Genomic DNA, 8,592 nt, shown 5'->3' on the forward strand with positions numbered 1-8,592 from the left:
AATTCAAGGTTTCAAAAGATATCTTCTAATCGTTGGCCACTTTAAATCTATTTTTAATCTAAACAAATGTGATAAATACATGCTCTTTCTAAACTCAATATTTTTTCTCTCTTTACTTCTATACTTCAAACTTCTTTATTTCTCTCTCTTCCTATAGCTCTCTCACTCTCTCTCCTCCCATATTTCTCCAAACACCTCTCTCTCCTCCCGATAACCTCTCACCTCCATAAAACCCTTTGCTCTCTAGAAGTTTGGAAGGATGATTTTTAGAAAAGGCATGTCGTTTTAGATTTATTTGGCTTAAAAAAATATGTTTAAATCAGCTCAGGTTAGAAGAAATAAAATCTACAATTTTTATAAATCTTAGGTGTATTGTGAAATGAAACCTAAAAATCTAGAGTATGAAGATATTCTCCCTATATATAATTTAAACATAATAAAAATCAGTTGTTAAAATATCAAAAGTAAAAAGTTATCACATTCCTTGTTATAGGAACTTAGAAAATTAAAAAGATTCAAACAATTTGAGCTTTTATTTCATTCATGTCATGCAAATGAAATTTATAGGGCTATATTGTATTTAAAAATCAAATTTAAGCAAAGAGATATACCACTTCCAAAGGGAGCTTATTGTTCATTGCTCCTTTGGGTAAAACCTAGGAGTTATGTTTTGGGTGTTGTATAGAGCCGGGGCTCTAAACAATCAAAGCAAAGCGTACCTTCCAATAGTATCGAGAAATGCAGTTTTAATACTGGAAGCAAAGCGTACCTTCAAATAGTATCAAGAAATACGGTTTTAATATTGGAAATTTTTATGATAGCCTTAAAATATATTTTCATATTTAATTATAAAATTTAAAGCATTAAAAAATCATGTAGATCAAGCAAATCTATGAAAATTTGAAAATCTTGAAAATTAACGGTCTAAAAATGTGCTACAAGATGCACTATTTCCAAAACTTGAAATCCATTTTTTTTTATTATGTCCATATATCTTGATGTCAAAATGATCAATTTGAGGATATCTGGGCATCAAAACAATCTCTTCTAGTGAAATTTTTGAGGTGCGCTCTAATTTGATTGTTAGAGCCTCAGCTCTATATAAACTTTTTCTTTTTTTTGGACCCGAAATTTTGATGGCGCCAACGTAATAAAAAACAAAAAAAATCCAAATTTCACACTTTATATGCTTAAAAAAACCAAAAGCCCTAAAATTGAACACTAATACAAAAGGGAATGGTTTCTATACTTCCCCTACACCATAGAAGATTTATACTTCTTCTACCATCAGGCCGTCTAATTTTGATCAAGTGAGTCATTTACGTTTTGATCTTAGATTTGACGTCTCAGATTATTTTATTTTTTATTTTTTTTAAATACAGATTATATGAATATAAAATTTGGTAGGTGTCATCTTCTCATTGGGGCGTACCTACAAAAAATATCAAAAATAATTTTTCGATAAAATATAATAACCAAAATACCCTTTGAATATTTCAGGGGCATTTTGGTGATTTTATTTTATTTGGAATATTTTTATTTTTATTTTTTAGAAGTGCGAATTTAATGAAGGATTGGACACCCGGAATTTGTTTTTAAAATAGTTTATAGAAAAAAGATTAAAAATAAAATAGTGTAGGGATATGAAATTGTGATTGAGGCAATCTTAGCCCTTCGTTTAGAATGGACGGTTGGATAATAGGAAGTGTATAAGTTTTATGTTGTAGGAGAAGCGTAGAAAGCTTGACCAATACAAAAATATCTCCTTGTGCCCCAACATACACTCATATATGCTTTAAAAAATATAGTTGTATACTATGAGATCATTTATTTTTAGTACAAAGAAGACACAATCACTTTTAGCCATTAGATGTTAAATTTAATAGATTAAAGTGTGTCATAACATTTAAAAAATTTTGTTTTGAACTTCATGCTCAATCAATGGTACATTTCTAATTATCTGATTTCGCATATAATGGTCAATAATGATTGTGATCTCCTTGTATCAAAATAAATGATCTCATTATATAAATTTCTTAAAAAAAAATTCAAAATTGAACACTAATACAAAATTCATTGAAATATATTAAAATCAAGTCAGTGTACAAATTTTGGGGCTCGATTCAACAAATGAACAAGCACTAATACGAAAACGTGTCCTTGTGTCACTAGTACCATGCCTTGTTTTGAGAATCCTATATCATAATTGAATGTAAAGAATTTTTTGAGAATCCTATATCAGACTTGAATGTAAAGAATTTTCAAGACAGCTCCCTAAATCTTATAAGGCCAGTAAAACAAGAGTTCCTCATATAACTATTCATTTAAATTTGTAATGGTAAATTATCTAGCACTAATTCTAAAATGGGGCCGAGGTGGGGTGTTGATTATATCCAAAAAAAATTAAGGAAATACAACAATAGAACCATTTAATTTTTGGTATATGAAGGTCACGATTTTATCAATTATTAGATGTACAATTACGTGGTTAGGAGTATGCTATTGACTGGGTATAAAATCTAAAATAACACATCTCAATTTATGTGACACACATTAAGCTGTCATGGTAACATTATACTAAAAGTAAATGGTCTTAGAGTATATAATCTCAATAATTAAACAACTATGTATGATAAGAGGTGCCGGAATATTGTTGTAAAAATCAAAATTGAATCCTCTAGGGGTCCGTTTCGATTAGCGTAATTTGACTCGAGCAACTCCTGAGTTGGATCAAGCCCTATTACAAAGAAATTAGAAGATGTGGAAATAAAATTTCTTGAAGCTGGAATTACCCATTGATCCCGATCTAATCCGAATTGGCAGATTTTCACCCAAGAACATAGTCCTTCCATAAGAGGAGGGACTTTGGTTGGTTGAAGCACAAAGAATTAAACGAACTGTGGAATGGGGCCTCACAATATTGGATGACTTGTTGTCTTAAGTAACATTCATATAATAGTTTCTCATGGATGATTGGGAATTCAAATTTTTGGCTAAAAATTTGAAAAAGTTGACAAATATAATGTAAAGAAAGTCATCCAAAAATTTAGCAAATTCCCCAAACAAGTACTGTTGCTTAGTAAAATCATCCAATTGTTTTTGTGTGGTCTTGGGGCGCAAGTGCAGAAGTACGTCCTCTTACGCATAAAAAACTTTTCCAATTATATGGCATTTATATTCTTGAAAATTTTAACTATGATTTTTTGGTTTAAAATAATTATTTTTAATAAATATTTAAGGGATATTAAAAGAAGGGTGTGGTTTGTATAGAGCTGAGTGTCACACCCCAAGATTTTTTAAGCCCAAATGCCTTGTGTACTAGGTGCTTAGACACACATTATTTGTGTCCTTGGGCCCGAAAGCTTCTAGAGAACTCTAGGACCTTCACGAGGAACCTAATAGGCTTCTAGGCTAGTATTGAGAAGGTTGGATTATGCGGAGGATTCTAGAACCATGTAAGGTTAGAGGTTCTTAGTCAGGCTAGAAAGTTTCTAGCCAATGAGGGTGTCACATGTGGGTGTGTCTAGAACATTGGCTTTGAGCCTATAAAAAGGGGATGATCCCGCATTTGTAACCTAACTTGATCAAGGGGAAGCGGGGAGATCTATTATAAGCATTTTTTGGTATTATAGTGGATCGGACTAGGCCAACTCGTGTGCTCTTTCTTGGTTACTTGCTTATCTCTATTGTGGGTGTTTGCGTGCTTTGCTATACGAGCGTGGGGGTGCATGCTACGTAGAGGTACTAGGTGTTGCGCACTAGCCCTAGCTGCATACTTTGTGGGCTTAGCACGTTGTTGTGTTTGGGTTGGGAAGGCTTACTTGTCCTTGATGGATTAAGGAAACAGGTACCGCATAGTCTAAGAGTAGGACTCCACATTGAGGACGTGACATGAGGCTCTAAACAATCAAATTAGAACCCACCTTCAAATAATATTGAGAAATGTGGTTTCAATACTAGAAATATTTGTGATAGCTTTAAAATATATTTTTATGTTTAATGATAAAATTTAAAGTTTAGTACAGATCGAACAAATCTATGAGAACTTGAAAATCTTGAAAATTGATGGCCCAAAAATTCATTACAATATGCACTATTTTTAAAATATGAAATCTATTTATTTATTTTCATATCCATGCATCTTGATGTCAAGATGATCAATTTGAAGATATTTAAACATCAAAACAACCTTTTCTAGTGAAAATTTTGAGGTAGGCTCTAATTTGATTGTTTAGAGCCTATATACACTTTTCCATTAGGGCTTGTTTGGGTACATGGATTTTAAGGCATGGATTTCTAATATCTTGAATGTTGCCAAAATCCATTGTTTGGATTGCTTAATGACTAAGATACTTAAAATCAAGAAAATCAAATTCATTGAAATAAGATCTACTTTTTGATTATTTCATTTCCACACCAAAACCTGTTTTTTTTTTTAATTTCTAAGCCCCATGGATTTCACTCATTGGCTCCCTCAACCCGAAACATAGAGAACTTTTGGAAGGTATAAAAATTTTAGAGAAGAAAGTACCTAAATTGTTTTAAAGAGAGAAACTATCTCAAAATTTTTAGAGAGAGAAACTATCTCAAATTTTTAGGGAGAGAAACTATCTCAAATTTTAACTTTTAGATAGAGAAAGTATGCTAAAATTTTAGAGAGAGAAAGTATGTTAAAATTTTAGAGAAAGAAAGTACCATTTTTTTATAAAGATAAACTATCTCAAAATTTTAGAGAGAGAAACTATCTCAAATTTTAAGTTTTAGAGAGAAATTCTCATATTTTATGGGGAGAAACTATTATCTCAAATTTTTAGAGAGAGAAACCATTTCAAAATTTTTAGAAGGAGAAGCAATCTTAAATTTTCATTTTAGAGAGAGAAACTATGTCAAATTTTAGAGAGAGTACCTAAAAGTTGTAAAGATAGACACTATCTCAAAATTTTTAGAGAGAAATTATATCAAATTTAAGTTTTAGAGAGAGAAACTATTATTAAAATTGTAGAGAGAGAGAAAGTATTTTTAAACTTTTAGATAGAAATTATTATAAATTTTAGAAAGAGAAACTACTAAAAAAAATTTAGAGAGAGAAATATCTCAAGTTTTTTAGAGAGAAACTATCTCGAATTTTGAGTTTTAGAGAGAAGTTATATCAAATTTTGAGTTTTAGAGAGAAAAAATATGTTAAAGTTTTAGAGAGAGAAACTACTTAAAAGTTTTTATAGATAGAAACTGTTTCAAAAATTTTGGAGAGAGAAATTATTGCAAAAATTATGTCTTAGAGAGAGAAAGTATCTTAACATTTTAGAGAGATAAACTATATCAAATTTTAGATTGAGAATGTACTTGAAATTTTTAGAGAGGAACCATCTTATAAAATTTTAGAGAGAGATTCTCAAAATTTAAGTTTTGGAGAGAAAAAATATCTCAAATTTTAAACTTTAGAGAGAGAAAGTATATAAAATTTAAGAGAGACGCTATATCAAATTTTAAAAAGAGAAGCTATATATATATATATTCTCAAAATTTTAGAGAGAGAAACTATATTAAATTTTAAGTTTTAGAGAGAGAGAATCTTAAAATTTATGAGAGTAACTATATCAAATTTTAGAGAGAGAAAGTACATAAACAATTTTAGAAAGAAAAACCATCGCAAACTTTTAAGAGTGAAATTATCTTAAATTTTAACTTTTAGAGAGAGAAAGTATATTAAAATTTGAGAAAAAAATGGTCATATTTTAAAAAGAGAAACTACTTAAAAAGGTTTAGAGAGAGAAACTATCTCAAAATTATTGAAAAAGGAAACTATCTCAAGTTTTAAATTGTAGAGAGTATCTTAAAATTTTAGAAAGTGAAACTATCTTAAATTTTAGAGAGAGAGAGCGCCTAAAAATTTTAGAGAGAGAAACTATCTCAATTTTTTTTGAGAAACAATTTCAAATTTTAAGTTTTGGATAGAAAGTATATTAAATTTTAGAGAGAGAAACCATATCAAATTTTAGAGAGAAACCATATCAAATTTTAGAGAGAGAAACCATCTCAAAATTTTTATATACTCATTATCCCAAAGTTTGAGCTTTAGGAAAGCATATTAAACTTTTAGAGAGAGAAATTGTATCAAGTTTTGTTGCCAAACAATGAACATGGAAGTGATTGCAATGAATCTATGAATTTGGTATAGTTTATCCAAACAAGAGATTTGAGGAATCCATGGCAAAAATCATTGATATTGAAAATCCATAGATTTTTTTGCATTTTAAATATCAAAGATTCATAATTTCCTCCTATCCAAACAAGCCCTTAAAAAAAATGGTAAGAAAGACCACAACTTATGTGGTGTGCAGAAAGACATATCCATACACATCAATCTATATGCCCCTGTAAATTTCCAAAGGAGAATAAATTGAAGGCTAAATTTTAAGTTAAAAAATAGGAGGGAGAATTTGGGTCCTTTCTATAACTTATTTTCCCCGGTAATTTTTTTTAAATCTTATACTTCATAGGTAAATTCTAGACTCATAGAAAGTTTTGCCAAAGTTTTACATTAATTGCCTGCCTAATACAAGCCACTTAGTAATTCTCCAAAAAGAAAATAAGAATTCTTGTCTCCCTTCAAAGTAAAAAACAAGAATTTCTAAAAAATATGACTCCCCAATAAAACAATAAAATAATTATCTCGACAAAAATAGGTAAATGTCGTAAAAATCATCTGATAATAACCACAATACGAATGATAATATTGAATAAGATAAATAAATAAAATCTACAAAAGTAAAAGTTAATATATTAAAAATTAAATAAGAATAAATAGAACAATATATTCATTTTTATTTATCTTCATTTTTATTTAATTTCTCAGCTAGAGCATGGTATACACATGTGGCCTTAACTAGTCAGTTTATATATCACATCTCATAAATTGAAACATATAATTTGGTTACAATAAAAATATTTGTAATTAAGATATAATGTTTTAAAAAGTATCATCTTAATTTTTCGAGAAGGAGTGAAATAATTTGAGATTTTATTTCATTTAAGAGACTTTATATATAAGTGCTCTACGCTATAAGAAAATTTTAATATTAAGTGAGAAGACATGCTACTCCTTATAGTCTATTTGCTCCCTCGGGTAAAATTTTGGACCCTTAAATTTCGAGGATGTGACTTTTGAGACCTAGTAACCAAAATCTAAAAAAGAAAATTCAAATCGCACATTCTATATGTTTGAAAAAATAACATCCCAAAATTGAATAAGGCTTGTTCAATTTTTGGAAGAAAAGATCTATATGCGTTGGAACTTAAAATCCTTTTTTTCTGTTGTCTTTTTTTAAATAACCATCCTATGATTCTAGATCCTAGAATTTCATACTAGAAAAATCCTTCCAAGTAACTCTTTTGCCCAAGGGAGTTAATGCGTAAGATTCTCCCACCGGCGCTGCTACATGCGTTCTAATTTTAAATCCCATATTCTAAATAAGCAAAAAAAATTAGATCCATAAAATTTAAAAATAAGGAAAATGCGCATGCTTTCATTTTAAAAAAAGATTAAGAATATCAGAAATACTAAATATTTTATTAAGGAAAAAGTTTAGAGATTGTCTACAAAGACACCGTTTATCTTTTATACATGGAGATCACAATCATTCCCACTCATTTGAAGTCAAATTTTACGGTTTGGAATGAGTCACGGAGTCCGGTAATTTTTTATTTTTAAAACTTTGTATCTATTGAATGACACTATTTCAATTATCCATTTTGAAGTTTAAAGGACAATAATGATTGTGACCTCTACGTACAAAAGATAAATGATCTCTTTGCAGACAATCTGAAAAGTTTATATAAGGCTGCAACCTTATACTGATGAAGTAAGGTGCACCTCAAAAATCCTATAGAAGGGAGTATTTGTGTAGGAGAACCCTCCAAGTAATCATCTTGACATCGAGATGAATGGACATGAAGAAAAAAAGAATTTCAAGTCCAAAAAAAGTGCATCTTGTAACAAGTTATCTGGACGGTCTATTTTCAAGATTTTTAAGTGATTTTTTGTTTAATGAATCTATACAATTTTTGAAATTTTAAATTTTATAAGTGAGGATGAAAAGAGATTTTTGAGTCATAATAAGGTTTTCGACACTGAAATGACATCGCTAAGTAAATTTTATCTGCTACATTATAAAGAGCACATTTTTTGACACTGAAATGACATCGCTAAGTAATTTTATCTACTACACATTATTAAGTGTCATTTCCATTGCCTGAAAACATCCATTTTCGCTTGCATAAATAAGTCCACTATCAAATGCAAGATAAAACATTGCTAGCACAAACAAATAGAAGATAAACATTGCTAGCACAAACAGAGGCGAATCAAAAAAGAAATAGGGAATGTAAATGAGATGAATAATGAAGGGGAGTTTCTATGATTTGAGGTGATTCCATTCACAAATTTTGGGAGATTACGTGATTTATACATCTAAAAATAATAAACACCAATTATCTGAAGAAAACCAACTAAAGTAAATACAAAATCATAGGTACAGGCAAAACACATGGCATAAGACTGAAAATGAGCTAGGAGATGTTGAGCACCATATG

Source organism: Amborella trichopoda, chromosome 9 (genome assembly GCF_054954075.1).
Source record: "Amborella trichopoda isolate Santa Cruz 75 chromosome 9, AtrichopodaSantaCruz75HAP2 v2.0, whole genome shotgun sequence".
NCBI classification, from domain to species: domain Eukaryota; kingdom Viridiplantae; phylum Streptophyta; class Magnoliopsida; order Amborellales; family Amborellaceae; genus Amborella; species Amborella trichopoda.